Here is a 16,896-nt window from a genome sequence, read left to right on the forward strand (position 1 = left end):
GCAGGGCCAGAATAACTGATAAAAAGCTGCTTTGGAAACTAACATGTTACATAAACAATGGTCATTATTATTGGTAATGACCGAGATAGGACCATGCTTGAAGGCTCAAGTCTGGATTTTCTACCACAAGGGACCTGAGTGGATCCTGCCTCGAGGTCCCAAGGCTCAGCTGGTGTGTGTCCTCCAGCCCCAACTACAGAAATCCCCCTGGCAGCCTCCCAGCGATGCACACCCTTCGCTAAACATCACAGGCCCTGGGCTTGCTCAAAGGCCTCCCTCTCACTGACCACCCTGTTTAAAACTGTGAAATACACTTTACCCCGTCACTCACTCACCTTCCTCATCTCATTTTCCCCCCATAGGACTTATCACCTTCTAGCCCACTACATAGCATATTTTATTGCCAGTTGCTCCAACTAGACCCAAGGTTCCACGAGGGCAAGGAATTTTCTCTCTTTTGTTCAATGCTATACCTCCAGCACCCAGAGCAGTGCTAGATACGTGGCAGGCATTTGGTGAGTATTTGCTGAACGAATGACAAATTCATCTTTATTGACACAATGAAAACGTCCGTAATATATTGTTAAGCAAAAAAGAGCAGGCCCTTGTGTTTTATATAAAATGATCCCATCTGTATAAATATATTCTGTCAGTGTCTGAGCACATGTGTGAGGGTACAGGAAAAAAATCTAGAAAGATACACATGAAACTGTTCACTGTGGTTGTTTTGAAGCAGTAGAAATAAAACCAGTTTTAACTTCCTTCCAAAGGCTTTATAAAGACCATGTATTATTCCTATACATTTCTAAAGCTATTTACAGTTGAAAACAAACACCTATGAGCACTGGTGGCCAACACACAAGGCAGAAGCAAGCAGTTGGTTGTTGGGGACCGAAGCAGGAGGTCAGGACCAGTGACAGCACAGAGGACTCCCTCCCCGATGGTGGGTCCTGGGGCGCCTCCACTCATCAATCAGCAACACCGAGAGAAATCACAGAATTAGGTCTACGGGGCCTGGGACTCAGCAGCTCCTCCTTCAGAACTCTTCCCCAAAGGAAAGGAATCAAAAAAGGAAAATTCTATAAAAATCAAAATCCACTTTCTGCCTCTCTAGAGCAGTCTCAGAATTGTTTAAGCCTGTGATTATTTTTAAATTACTTTTGAAGGTTCTAGAAAATGTAAAGAGAATCTAAGTCATCACGTGAGGTACTTTGCAACTAAAAACTCACTTCACGGTAAAAAAAAAAAAAGAAAAAGGAAAAGCCTCATTTTCTCATGCGAGGGTTAAAAAGGAAGTTCGGAGAACTGAATTCCACCCAAGACCCCGGGCCTGGCTAGGGCGCAGTCTCCACCCTGCCCGCCTCCTCCACGTGTTCTGCACGCAGGTGCCCCCGGGGAGCCCACCCACGACTCACTCGTCCTCCGTCACCCACAAATCACCGAGGTGCTGTCAACAACAACCTGTGTCAAGTCATGCCCAGCTGGGGGCCCAGTGCGAGGCCTGGTGCCGAGAGGGGGAAGGAAAGGAAACAGAAGATAAGAAGTCTGCCTTCAAGGAAGGGCTAACACCCTAGAGAGATGGAAGAGAACAATCACATTCACTTAGCGCAGCAGCACTTACGCTGCGTGTAGTAAGAGTTCTGAGAACAGAGGTAAGTGAGGGCAAGGAGGCTTCATCGGGGAAGAGGACTGGCTGCCCCTGGGCCTTGCTGAGAGCCGGGCCTATGTGTGCTCAGAAGGCAGGGCCTGAGGGCCACAGCCCCACGGGGTGGCAGACAGAGCCCCACCAGCACGGACACTTCCCCTGCCCAGCCTCCCAGGCAGAGCCACACACATGTGTACGACAGAGTCTCCCCCAGAGGGGACACACTCCCCCTGAGCCAGATGAGTTTTAACTCTAAGACAGAAGCTTTCACAGCTCCATTGATTTCAGGAGCCAAGTGGAGCCTGAGAGGAAGAGGAGGCAGCTCCTGTTCACCCAGATCCAGGAACTCTGGTCCCCTTGCAGCGCTTCAGAACACTGATCTGAGAGGCCTCGAAGAGTAGAGATGCAGGCAAGGCTCGTGGCTTAGCCTGAAAGAGCTGGGGTTAGAAGCAGTGGAGACGGCAAAAGAAGAGGATGACAAAGGCCAAATCGAGGACTTCACAAAGGGAAGGGAAATCAAGACAGCTGGCCAGGGCAGGGAAGGGAGCAAGTGGCATCTAAAGTGACCATCTGTCCTGGTCTGGCAAGGACTGAGGGGTGGCTCAGGACTCAGGACATCCAGGACTAACACCAGGACAGTCTCAGGCAAACCGTGACAGGTTGGTCAGCCCAGTGGTACCATGCCACGCGGAAGCTAAGGGATTGCTCACTCACCCCTTGGTGCTCTGCCTCCCTCCTTCGCGGACCTGTCACTGCTCACTGACACCCCCCAGGGCAATGGGAAGGATGAGAGGTCAACATAGAGAGGCAACCATGTGCCCCTCCTTCTGGCTTGAGTCCTCTCGTCTCGACCACGCAGATGTCTGAAGGGGATCAGGCAGAAGAGACAATTCTTTACTGTTGTTACAATAGACCCTAGAACTGCAGCCACTGTCCTTCACTCAACTGTTTCTCAGGCATCAGGCCCCCCAGCTGCCCAGCCGGGAGAGGACACAGCACTCTGCCTTTAGGGAAGTGCCCTATCTGTACTTGGAAATCATGGAGGGAGGGGTCCAAGCACCTAGTCCTTGAACTTATCCCTGTCCAGTCTCCATCCCCCTCTGCCCTCTTAGAGCTTCACTTCCCATCTGCCTCTCCCCAAGGCAGGTCCCGAGAGGGTAAAATCCATTCACTCAACAAGGACTTAAAGAGCATTTACGGCGTGGCAGACACTGTTAGGGACCATGGAGAGCACAAAGAAGTTATGGTTCAGTGATGGGGGCAGGAGGCAGGGTGGGGCTGATGTAGAAAAGGTGAGAATCATTCAATTAGTCAACACTTAATCACACTGCTTTTAACATATGCCAAGAACTATATTGGAGGAATAGAGGCCAGTAACCAGACAACTGTAAAACCACTGTGAATACAATGATGCTGATGTGGGGCACCTACCCCAGTGACTGAACCATATATCACTGATCACCCACCTCACTTTAGCATGGAGGAGGGAGGGAGGGAGGGAGGAAGGGAGAAAAAATGGAAAGAACAGGCACTGACCTCCAAGAGTTAACCAAATGATCCAGGAGACAAAACCCATACATATGAAACAGTGCAACACAGGATACAGGGCGAAGTGCTAACTGTGGAATGCAGACCTTCAGCACAAAGAGAAACAGAGCTGGAGAAAGTCTACAGCTTCCTAGAGGAAGTGGAAGTAAAACCTGAGATGAACTACTGCTGCGGGAAGCTTTCCCAGGCAAGGGGAAGACAATAGGCACTTGCAATTTTTCCCCAAGATGAAAAACCAATATATAGTCATTACTCAAAATGTTTCAAAATGGCACACCTATTCACAGGTCTTTGGTTTGAGTAAGTGGGGGACCTTGCCAACAGTGACTGTCACAAATGTAAGTTACACTGAAGTGGAAAGACAGGCATCAAATCTAATTTCAGTGGTCCATGCTAAGGAGGCAGGGAAATGAAACACTTAATTTTGTAACACAGATACGTGTGCATGTTCTCACACACACACACACACACACATACCTTAGCCCCTTTCAGTATGTCTATCCTCAAGTGATCCAAACTCCATCCTTCTGTTAGAAGAACTCCATAATTCAAAGAAAGAAACTGAATTACTAGGGACAATCTACAAATTAAAAACTGGGAATCGACCGCATTGGTTTTTGCTATAATGATATTCACAAAGTATGAGCAGAAAGGCCACGTGTAGTCTGATGGCACACTGGTCGGTCAATAAGAAGTTAACAACTATTGACTGACTGTCTATTTAATGAAGAACCCTGCACTGGTGGGGGGAGAGTGGGAAGGAGGAGTCCATGAGAGGGGTTGGTAGAAAGAAGTCAGGATGCAGCGAAAACAGATGGAAGACTCGCAAGACACTGAATTTGGTCCTAACTCTACCACTGACAATGCATTGGGTAAGTTGATCCCATGGTGAACCTACTTCCTCATCCGTGAACATGTCCTATCTACTTCTCAGGCTCATTTACTCAAGCGAGAAAATGTTAAGCCTGAGTGCTGGGAAAAGCAGAAGGCTCTGTATAGTGGGCCATGGAGGTTTGCAGGTGCTCCCCACCCCCAGCTTCACTACCCAGTCTACTTTCCCAACAGTCCTCTGAATCCCCCAGTCAATTCATCCCATCCCCTCCACGTGGTACTGGTTCAGGAAAGCACAGGATGCAAGTCGAGCCAACTAGGGGCAACTAGACTCAATTACAAGCCTTTGGCTGACCCATCAAGGGAGCCATCTTCTTTTTTCCACTATATGAGAACAAAGAAACAAGAGCCTGGGCTGCCATCTTGGGGCCAGAAGGGGAGATCATGCCTGAGAAAGGAACCAACAATGAAGGAGAAAAACTCATTCTTAGGTACTTCCCTGGAGCCCTCGATAAAGCCTCTCCCGCTGCCGGGATCTGCTCATGGACTGCTCTATTACATAAGCCAATACATTTTCTATTCTTGCTTAAGCCAATCTGGGTTGGTTTTCAGTTAATCTGTCACCTGACTGACATAAAATGAGCGAAAATACGGCTCATCAATGTTATAAACCTCTCCAATCTCTCAACAAATCCTTCTGGCTCCATCAACAACCCAGGGAGCCACTTCCTACCTGGTGTACATCCGAGGGAGTGAATACATTAAGAGGGTCACTCAAGGAACAAAAAGAAGAAAGGCAGTGATAAGCAGTAAGTCTTCAGTGATGACTGGGCCTGCCTTTATTTCCTTCCTGTCTACCAAGACCCGTGAGGGTCCTAGTGATGGAAGGGGGTAAAAAAACCCTCTATAATAAGATGAAGAATTAGAGTTTCTGTCTCAGCTCCACTTCCGCAGGTTTCCTCCAGATGTTTACATATTCTTTTTTCTGGTAACCACTGAAGCGCCCAGAGGAACAGTCCAGGTATCCCATTGATTTCTTTTATATCTTAAAAAATTACTCAGGGCCTGCAGTTCTGAGCTCATGTTCAAATTAAGTTAGCTGGAAATCGAATTTGGGATGAGTAATTTAATTTGGCTACTACAATTAAAAGTGGCGCAGTATTTGTGTTTTAGAGGAACACCATATTAGATTCCTCTAATCTTATTAGGTGAGTATCACATTTAGATCACATTATATCTGAAGCAGATAGACACTGGATTGATTTCTTTCATAAATCACGCCGGAGACCAAAGAGGCTAACCTCCCTGCTCCCGGAGCTCACCCACCTGATACAGGTCAGAGGATGGTGGTGAATGTAAAAGAGGCCTCATGGAGAACTCAGCTGCACAGCCCTAGAATTCAGGCACCCAGAACATCACCTACAACAACCCCTTGCATTTTGCAGAACAGTAAACTGAGGCATTGACTGGACAACAGACTTGCTCAGGGTCGCAGTCAGTGGTGGCAGAGCTAGGGCTACAACTCAGCTCTCTGATCTCTAATTTGGTTCCCTGCCACTCTACTACACGTGTTTTTAATAAGATCTAACATGAAAAACAGCCAGAGGGCCTCTGAGACTCCACTTAGCTAAAACCACGGCGTCCTCAGATACCATCTATCAGCCTGTCTCCCTACCTCTCCTAGGTATCCTGGGAAGATAAAGCAGATCTCAACATCCCCATGGCTGACTTAGACCAGTGCCCCAAATCCTTCTTGTCGAGTCCATATCCTTTTTTTTTTAATTGAAGTACAGTCAATTACAACGTGTCAATTTTCTTGATGATTACTTTAAATCCCATTACTCGTAGATAACTAAAATTCACATTAAGAACATTCAAACCTAAGATGGGTCAGAAAAAAAGAATCTGCATGGCTTCTTTAAATGGTATTAATCTCAGGAGTACTGCTAACCAGACAGAATCAGCGGGTGTGATATCACACACCAGGGTTCCAACCGTAGAGTTTAATCTAAAAAAATTAGATTAGGAAGCAAAATCAAGGCGAGGAGAAGCTAGATTAAAATATTTATAACATATGACAAGTTAATACACATACTGCCTAAAAATCTCTTACAAATGACTGAAGAAAGAGGGAACACTGCAAAATAAAAATGAGAAAAGATGCAAAGAGGCAATTCACACACAGCCCAAAAAAGATTACTGATGGCTTCATGAAAAAATGTTCAAACCCATTATTAAACAAAACTTTCAAATTAAAACAATGCAATACCATCTTCAACAAATTGGCAAAAACCAAAACAACTATAATGGCGAGGACAGTCATGGGTGCTTTGAAATAAGAACCCTCAGGCGCCACTGATGAGTGTAAATTAGTCCACATTTCTGAAGGGCCATCTGGTAATACGTATCACCGGCCTTAACACTGAGCAAAAATTCTCCCTGAGGAAATAATCAGAGGAATACTCGAAGATTTATGCACAAGGACAGTTTTAACGGCACTGTTCATAATAACAAAAATATAGAAAAACCTAACTATACTGTAATAGAAAAATGGTTAAATGAATTTTGATATATCAATACAAGGAATAATATGTAGACATTAAAACTCATGTTTCTGAAAAAGACTTAAAGATGCAGGGAAATGCTCACAAAATGATGCTAAAATTCAAAACTCTCAATAGGATAATTCAATTTTGTAAAGAAAATATATATCATATATTTTATATGCCTTATAAGTACAATACATATTTATATGTATATGTATCATCTCTATGCTTATATGCATTATAAATGCAGTATTTATTGCACTATAAATGCAAAATGGCAGCAGATTCAGCTAAATATCCAACAAATATCCATGTTCCTCTTTCCAGAGAGTAGGGTTTTACTGGAAAGTGGCTGCCAAGCCAGGGACTTCATTTCCCAGCATCCCCTGTGTCTAGGTGGCACCATGTGACTATTCCCACCAATGGAATATAGGCAGGGGTGATACCAGACACTTTCAGGCTGAGGTAGTTAGAAAGTGGTGCACCTTCTCCAAGCTCTCTTCCTCCATCTGCCAACTAGATGCAGAGGACCCCAAAGTCCTAGGGAATGAAAGAGCTGTAAGATGGAAGGAGACTAGGCTCCTGAATCGCTCACTGGAGGGCTGACCACCGATCAGCAGCAGCTATGTTCGACTGAGTAAGAAATAAACCTCTACTGTGTGAAGCTGTAATTTGGGTTTTAACTGTTTCTTTGGCAAGTGTTACTCTAATATACACATACAGAAAAATGACTGAAAGGTAAAATACCAAATTTTATCTAATGAACTGTATGACAAAGTATAAGGTAAATTTTTTAAAATATATTCTTTCCACGATTAACGTCTTATTTGATAACCAATAAATATATTAAAATAAAAAGGCATATTTTAGAGGGGAACACTATATAATAAAATCTCTTGGTAAAATATTGAATAAGGCTACAAATATCAAAATGTAGATAATTACAGACTCAAAGGGAAAAAAAATCTAGATTTATAACCTTTAAAAATCTACTAAAACAATTCCAGAAAAATGATTGTTCCAAAATGACCCAAAGTTAAATGACAACAAACTAGGAAAAATAGCAATTTATACAATTTATGAAATATTACTATCATTTAATATGTAAAGAGCACTTATGAATCAATAAATGACAGAGAAATACAATACCTAGGGGAAAAGATATAAACACCTAGTCGCAAAAATAAGAAATACTGACATACACTTATGAAAAGATTTTCAAACTCACTAACAATCAAATAAATACAAATTAAAATAAGATGATCTTTATCCTTCTATCAGATTGGCAAATGTTTAGAATATTGTGAATGTAGCACCCAGTACAGCTGAGATTATGGTGAAACGGGAGTTCAAAATGGTATCACATTTTTAACAAATATTTCGGCATGATGGGGGGAAAAAGCCTTAAAAACCCTTTGTCCTTCTAGATATTTGTCAAAAGAAACAAGTGCGCAGAATTGTTTGAACAGGGAGAAAAGGAAACAACTTGGAAATTCATCTGCAAGGTACTTGTTAGACAGATAAATCATGGCATGTGTGTGTATTCCCATATTAGAATAATACAGAGCCACAATTTTGAAGTATGATGAAGATCTAAATGCGTTAAAGCAAAATTATGCCCATAATATAAAAAAGCAGGGTATAAAACAATACAGCTAGTATAATTTCTTAATTGTTTAAAAGTATATGTGTAAGAATTTATGTTGTAAGTGCATAAGGCAAAAGTATGGAAGGATTTTTATCAAAATGTTGTTCTCTTCAGGGGGTAGGATTATGGATGACTTTCATTTCCTTCTTTTCTATATTTTATATATTTATACTTTTCTATATTTTATACATTTTCAACTATGAAAATGTATAAATTTTATTTCATTATGAAAAATAATAAACATATACAAAAGTAGCAAGAATATATTTACCCTTTGCCCAGCTTCAGTTATCATATACAGTTGACTTTTATTTCATCCATACCCCTCCTTGACCCCTACCCCTGAATTATTTTAATATAAGTCCTGGATATATCATATATGTATGAGACATAAGGACTTTTTATAATGAACATATTCAAACTAGCCATTGTCTTGAAGTAAACATCAGATATGTCATTTGTCCATAAATACTTCAGTATGTATCTTTAAAATATAACCATTATGACAGTATCACACCTAAAATTAATAATTTAATATCAAATATCCAGTCATTGTTTCAATTTCCCCAATTTTCTCATAAGTGCCTTTTCATAGTTAGTTCGTTTAAATCAGGATCCAAACAAGATTTACATTTGCAGCTAGTTATGTCTTTTGAGTCTTTTAAAATTTATCACATAGGTAACCCCCATCCTTTTCCATGCCATTTTATTTATTGAGCAACATATTCATCATAGGTCCCAAGAACTTCTAGTGCATCCCCGTGGTGTCTTTTAACAGGCTTCTCTATCCCTTGTATTTCATTTCAACTGAGATCTAGTTTTAATGTCTAATCAACTTAAGGTTCTATTATTGTTTTTTTAAGAGTATTTCAAATCAACTGTATTATTTTTGTAATCAGACAAAACAATAAAGCTAAAAAAATTTTTAAAGGAACCCAAAGAAACACCAGCCCTTCTAATTCATCCATTTCAGCAATTCATTAAAAGTCAGTGTCCAAAAGTCTTTTTTCAGAAGACAGGCTAAGCCAACACTTTCTCACACAAGAAGGGTGCTCAGTGACTATTGATGGACTAATTTAGCCTCCAGACACATTGCTTTTATGGTTTAAATCCAGCTCCCCTTCTGCTGCAGTGCTGAAGTCCAACATGCTCTGAGCACATCCTCTGCTGGAAGCTTATGTCATCCTATAACTGCAGTTGTCTTCAATTTTCCTTCCTTTTTTTTTTTAAACAATGTAATGTAAACACATAATTTAAAATTTGGAAATGAGAGAAAATGAAAGTATGAACTACTCATAATTTCACCCCTCTAACACTGTTACCTATACACTCCCCACCATCTTTATTAGGGATACACATTTTGTACCTATTGAAATTAGTGAAAACTGGTTTTAATATTTCTTTATTTAACATTAAATGCATTTAAAATATCTGTAGCTTATGTTATGGGTATAAAAAAGTAGCAATGATATATGCAGGTGTCCATAGTCCAGCTTGAGGAAGAGAACTTTACCAATCCCTTAGGTAGCCCCCATGGGCTGCTCCCTCATCCTACCCTCTCCTCCCATCACTGTCCTGAATCTCTGTCTCTGCTAATTTGGTCCTATAGGCCTTGCCACATGCATGTGGATGTCTAAATACTGTATCATTGGTTTTGCATGCATCTGAACCTTACGCAATTGCAATCACATTGCAGCGATTCTGCCACTTGCTTTTTTACTTAACGTACTATTCCTGAGATCTTTCTCTCTTATCACGGCAGCCGTGATTCATTCTTTTTAACCGCACAGCTAATACAGCTGTAGTCCACAGTAAGATGATGCTACAGTTTATACTGCAATTTCTGCACAGAAAATTATATTGTAAATATCTCATCACAAGGCTACGTATCTTCAAAATAATTATTCATTACAGTAGAATATTATGCTGAGAGAAGAACTATTTTATTTTATAGTTACCCAACTGTTGGACATTAATTGTGTGTGTGTGTGTATGTGTCTGTGTGAGCGTGCGTGACTGCTTTGTAAATATTGCATCAGGGAGCATCTTCGTCTAAATAGCATATTAAATATTTTTATTATTTCCTTCATGGTGGGGTGTGGGAAGATGGGTCTACAGAAGTGGTATTACTAGATCAAATGTATGGCTCTTTAATATACTGTAAAATTGCTTCATAATATTGGAATAACACCAGAATTGGGGATTATCATTAAAAATGGGGTGTTTGTGCTAACACGTTAAAATAGTACTTTACTGCTGTTTTAATCTACATATCTCTTATTATAAAACTGACAATTCTCCATATATTTGTTTAGTGTTGTATTTAGTTATTCAAGTGTTCTACCAAGGTTTTCATACCTCTTTTTAATTTGTTGAGCATTTCATGTAATAAAGATATTAATTCTGTCATGTTACTGTAAATCTTTTCCCAGGCTGTTGTTTCCCCACTGGTTTTTAATATGAAGAAATCTTTGATTATCCTGTAATTTGAGGGACTCTGCTTTTCCTTTTTGAATGTTTTCCTTTTGTTTCTAAGCAGTATTCAATTCTGTTGATTTCCAATGCATCTACATTTTGCACTTAATTGTTTAATCCACCTGTAATTCATTTTGATAAAGTCAAAATGATTTTTTCCCAACTGCTAACTAGGCATCAAGATTATTTATTGAATAAGCTTCCCTTCCCCATTGATTTGCGATGACTTCTTCATGATTTATTAAATTATTTATCTGAGACCCTATTTCTGAACTATCCTCATTCACTTACCTACTTTCTCCTCTTATGCCAGGACCAGAGTGTTTTCATTACAAAGGCTTCATAATGCAATTTAATATCTGGTAGTGTTCTATATTTTAATATCCAACAGATCTAACTTCCTTCCCCAAAAACCATTTTCATAATTCCCCTTGAGGTTCTCATCTACTTATTTTTCTAAATAGACTTAGAGAACCATCTGGTAAAATTTTTAAAAATCCTGATGGGACTTTGAGAGGAATGGCATTAAACTCATGAACTAATTCCAGAAGTATCCACATCCTTAATTTTAATCTCACCATTTAGAAATAAGGTTTTTAGTTAATCTCTTTTAGCTCTCCTTGGTTTATAGCTAAGTAATCCGTAGTTAATGATAATTTAAAATTTTTTCTTTACAGTATTTATTCTCTAAAGTTACAATTTATATAACTTTCTGCATTGGCTTCTTCATCTCAGTCATATCCATTGATGCCTTTACGGGCCCCCAATAAAGTATAACACCAAAGGACTGTATGAACTCAATCTCCTTTATTAGATTAAGAAATGGTCATTTTATATATTCCTTTTTAAGTGGTTTGTAAAAATTGGAAGTTGAACTGACTGAATGCATTTTTGAAATTAATGAGATTATTACATATTTTTAGTTCAACAATTTATGTGAATCAAATGAAAATATATGTATATGAAGCCATTCCTTTCATTCCAGGAATATAACCTTCTGCGGTATGGTGGAACATTCATGCTCCACTGTTGAAATCTACTCACTAGACTTTTATCTAACATTTCTATATTCCCAAGCAAGACTGGTACACAGCCTCCCTTTGGGGACTTGCCAGATTTGTTATCAGGGTGATGCTTGCTTGAAAGTAGGATCTGGAAGTTTTCCATCTTTTTTCTAAATCCTGGAACACTTTACATAACACAGGAATTATCGGTTCTTTGAAAGTTTAAAAGGATTTTCAAAGGCCTTTTTATATTTTAAGGTATTCCACCTGGCACAGATGTGTGTGAACCTGCATCCACGTGGACGTTACCATGTTTGTATACATTTGAAATGACACTGTAAGATACTGATCTCTAATGGAACAGGGAATAGTTTTATTGTAGTTTACTCTCTTTTTCTCCCCCCAAGAAAAGGGAGTAAACACCCAAGATGATACAGTGCTAAGAAATAACCCATTTTTCCCAGGCTTTGGTTCTAAGAGTCTCCTTTTTTAGAGGCCCATCAAGGAGGCTATAGAAGGTGGTCAGGAAATATTGAATGAGGAACCATCCAAATTTCATTGAGGCTAACCAAGTTTGGAAACCACAGCTTCACCACTGACATATGGAACTATGAAACCTAAGACCTGAAAAAACAAGGAGATCACCAGTCTATCCCAGGTCACCTCTGCTCTGCAGTAAAGGTCCTCCAACTTTCTAGTCCATAGAACCATCTGCTCCAGCTATGGAACACTGCATCTCTTTCCCAGCAGTAAAAGCTTGTAACTCTAAGGCTTTCTCTTCTTACTACAGAGCTCCTGCCCTAACAACCCTGCATGCCAAGGGGGCCACAAATAAAGATACAGCATTGTTTGGGGCTGAATGTATGTTGAAGCCCTAGCCCCCAGTCTGGTGGTATTACAAGGTGGGGCCTTTGGGAGTCAATTAGGTTAAAATGAGTCCCAAGGGTGGAGCCCTCATGATGGGATTAGTGTCCTTATAAGAAGAAGAGGCACCAGGGTGTCCTCTCCCCACAAAGGCACAAAGACGAGGTCATGTGAGGCACACAAGATGATGGCTGTCTACAAGCCAAGAGGAGAGGTCTCAGAATGAAACCTACCTCACCAGCACCTTGATCTTGGACTTCCCAGCCTCCAGAACTGTGAGAAATACATTTCTATTGTTTAAGCCACCCAGTTTATGGTATTCTGTCATGCCAGCCCAAGCTGACCAAGAGGACTGTGGTGACGTCTGCCCCAAAGGACACTGAGCTGAATCTACTCAGACGGTACAGCCTGCTGGACCATGAGATGGACCATGAGATACACCTTAGGAGAAACAAGTGGTATGGAGTCTGAACAGATTAAGACTGAGTGTCTACGAGAACATGCAAGGACGGTGCCGTATGAGCATATGTGAGCCTATAAACAGGATTCAAACACTGACGGTCTGCCCCGGAATGAGATAGTGAACAGGGCAATACCTGTAGATGTGGGTGTGCAGAGAATGGTCTGCTTTTTCTTGAGAAAGACACATCTCAGTTCATGTTAGTGTTCACAGAGGATCCACGAAACGTTAGAGATGAAATGAAATGTTAGGATTAGGTTACCTTCTGTCAGTCAAGGTGATGACTGTTAGGATAAGGCAGGCAGAGACCTCAAAACCCTCTTTGGCGCTAAGATTCCTTGACTGCATTCAGACATCACACAGGCACAGCAAGCAGTCTTTTTCTCCCCTCAACAAGGACAGAGAAGTTGCTTTCACACCAGTCCTGGCCTCAAACAGAAGCTTAATCCCTGGCTGGAAGGCAAAACATGTTTGTGGCAAAGCCAAGCAGGCATGTGAAGCGAAGCAGAATGAAAAACATTTTATTGCTGTTCTGGATGCCAGGGGTGGTTGGGTGGATGTCTGGGTTTTTTTTTTTTTTTTTAATGACTTCAAAAGGCATCTTAAAAAGTCATACTCTTTTGGCAGCTCCAAGATGCAACTGCTGCTACAAGTACTAACACTTACCAGCAGCTGACTGATGTACATACTGCTTTTCCCAAAAGTACCCTTTCCTTTCCGGGGCTTTGCAGACCAAACTAAGTTTTCTCTGTGTGTGTACTGACATACACACACAGAGACATCCCATACAACCGAAAGCCAAATTAAATTGAACAAGTTTACCATGTTTAGGCTTAAACTGTGGAAAAGGAAAAACTGTTGACATGCCTTTTCACTGGAACCATTCAGTTATTGCAAGATTTTCTTCCTGCCAGTGGAAAATTAAACTAACAATTCTAAGTGAATGACTTGAGAGTCAACAGTTCCTTCTTTTATAAAATGAACTGGATTTATCAATACTCGCGATTAAGTGAATTTCTTCTGTCCCTTTTACTCAAATAAAGACTTGACTTTAGAGAATTCCTAGGTTCTATGAGAAGCTTCAAAAAAGTTAAAAAAAAAATGGTAGCCCCAAGCCAATCCCCCAGTTTTTTTGGTTTTTATTTTGTTTTTTTGTAGTTTCTTGGTCCAGGTGAGCTAGATTTGAGAACCATTTGTCTACAGCAGCCTTTGAACCAAGGAATTTAGGGTCAGTCGTCCAGTTAATACTAGTGCTCATCTGCGTATCACAATGGTGACCAGATAGCCTTGGGGGCAACAAACAACCTAGAGAAAACTTAAGTCTAATTTTAGTCAATATTCAGGGGACAAGGGGATAAAAATTCATGGTTTATTCAATTTGTGGTCCATAAGTGCCTGGTGACTCTGGAACTTATTCCTCCATCCACAGGCCCCTCACTGCACCCTGTCCACCCCTCATTCTGAAAGTTATCACCTCTGAGTTTTGAAATTAGGTGGTAGAGCTTCAGAGTGCTGTGGCAACCTGTGCTCTTCCCATGACAAATATGGGAACCTCAAATCAAGACACTTCACCCTCCTGGGATTCCAAGTGGTCAGCCTTATGGCACTCAAGGCTTTAGAGAATGATTCACCTCATTTTGTCAGCAAAAATTCCACTGAAATAAATGCCCAATACCAGTTTCTACATACTATAGCATCTCACTCAATTCAGATGATGCTAAAATCCATATACCCAGAAAAGCCCAGCTGTGGGGCTGGTTTGGAAATCCGAAGCTGAGGAGGGTCATTTGTTCCTCCAGAGTCTCCAGAGAGAACAATGGCAAGAAAATCAGCTGGGACAGGTCATAATAGGCCTTCAACTATTTGCAAGATTTTTTCCAACTAAGAACATATTAATACGTTACCATAAAGTTAAAATTCCTTATTATCCAGGGATTATACCTATCTTTAACTTAACTGTGTGCTATTTAAATTTTTCTTTATTTAGGTTTTCCCCAAAATGAATTTAAAAAAAAAATCCACTCCAGTTTAAAGAAAAATCCATAAACATTTTAATACTTTTTTTTACCTTGTCTCTGAGCTCATCAGTGACATATATCTGTTGTGAAGTTAATTTGCTAGACTAAACATGCACATAAACATAGATGTGACAATATTTTGAGTTATATGAAGCTAATAAAGGTAACATTTATTGGGTCAGCCACTGGGCCACCGGGCACCTTACTTGGATTACCTCAGTTAAACCTTACAACAAACCTATAAAGTAGGTGCTATTCTTATTCTCATTTTAATAGATGAGGTTATAAATGAGGAACTTCATTACTGTAATTTAATCTCCACTAACCCAGAATTTGAGTTCAGTGTTTACTCTGGCTATAAAAAGGCTGAATGAGCATATCAGAAATAAAACAGCATTGTAGAAGTTAACCTCTGAGAAGGTCTTATGTTTTAAGACATACTGAAAAGCAGACATTAATTGCAAGCCTTTCAACAGGAGCTGTTTGGGAAGGTTCTGTCTAAAACTATGCTGTGTTAAAACACTATAAAATTCCAACTTTTACTAGCTAAGAGTGGGCTTCTTCTCACTGTTACTCCCAACAATTAGTCCAAATTAGTAAGGTTTCTATAGATGATACAGTATGGTGGATGTCAGCTGTCACTCTCCCCATGACCATTTCTTCCTCACTAGTACTCACAGCTCCTTTTCCCACCCTTCCTGGACCCTGATATTTTTGGGAAAGAGGACCCACTCCCCAGGACAGGGACAGGCCAATAAGGAAATTCTCCCATCCCTGCCAATCAACGAAGGTAGTTCATCTGGCTGTTGTGATTGGCTAAGGAATGAGCACATGACTCAGTTCAGGCCAATGAAATGCCAGGGTTGGTTTGCTGAGGCGGGACTTCTGGGAAAATTACTTTCTCAGTCTTTTAAAGAGTTACTGAAAGGGATGCTTCTTTCCTTCTGGCCAGAAGGATGTGGAACAATAAGCCCGGGAGCTTCTGTGGCCATTCTGCCTTCAGGAGAGAAGCCAGCCTAAGGATGAACTGATGCAATGGAAGAGCAATGGACAGATGGGAAGAAACTGGACCGCTGAAGACAAGCTGAGCTGCTGTTTCACAAGCACCCTGTGGTCCACCTCATCCCTGCCCTTTGCAAGCACAAGGCAATTAATTAATTCCCTGTGCTGCGGGAGCCCCTTTGAGTTCAGTTTTATGGTATTCACGACTCCAAGGAATCCAAACTCACAAATGGGAAATGAGCACTCAGCCACAGCTTTTTCCTAGCAATTGCTCAGGTTTTGCTTTGCCCCGTTTCAAGTGATTTTGTGTTGTTTTCCTTGAGAAAAAGTAATGGGCTTTCAAGAAACACTTTCATGAATTAATGAGTGGTCTTGGGCAAGTTTCTTGACTTACTTGGATCTTTTGACTAGAGGGTTTCTGTTGCTCCTCCAACCCTCAGTCAATAGTTCTATGTAGCTGACCCAATAATGCAAAGTTTCACTCACTCAAACAAACAGAAAACCCTCTTTTGGTTCAAAAGCAGAAACAGCCTTGGTAATACATTCCAAGTGATCTGCATCTCTCGCTGGGTCAGATATTTTCCATTTGTGCCTCTACATCACCCCCGACCCGTCTCCACTCAGTTGTGTGCCCTAGAGGTTCTGATTTCTATGGACAGCATCAATATGCTCCCTGCCCTCTGGCTTCTGCCTGAGGCACCATCAGGACATGGGAAGACTGACACAGAGTTCAATGACAATATCTATTCCCTCAGCTCTTTTCTGACCTTATAGCTATAGGTTGACTGCCCGCTTCTACCAGAGATAGCCTTTCCACACAGCTTCTCTTTCCAGTTCCAATAACCAATCCCTCCC

General features: G+C 40.9%; 1 protein-coding gene across 14 annotated transcripts in view; it reads right to left on the minus strand.

The window, feature by feature from the left end:
• Nucleotides 1-16,896, minus strand: part of TRERF1 (transcriptional regulating factor 1) — a 195,041-nt gene that overhangs the window by 98,614 nt on the left and 79,531 nt on the right. The window lies entirely within an intron of this gene.

Source organism: Camelus dromedarius, chromosome 19 (genome assembly GCF_036321535.1).
Source record: "Camelus dromedarius isolate mCamDro1 chromosome 19, mCamDro1.pat, whole genome shotgun sequence".
Lineage (NCBI taxonomy): Eukaryota > Metazoa > Chordata > Mammalia > Artiodactyla > Camelidae > Camelus > Camelus dromedarius.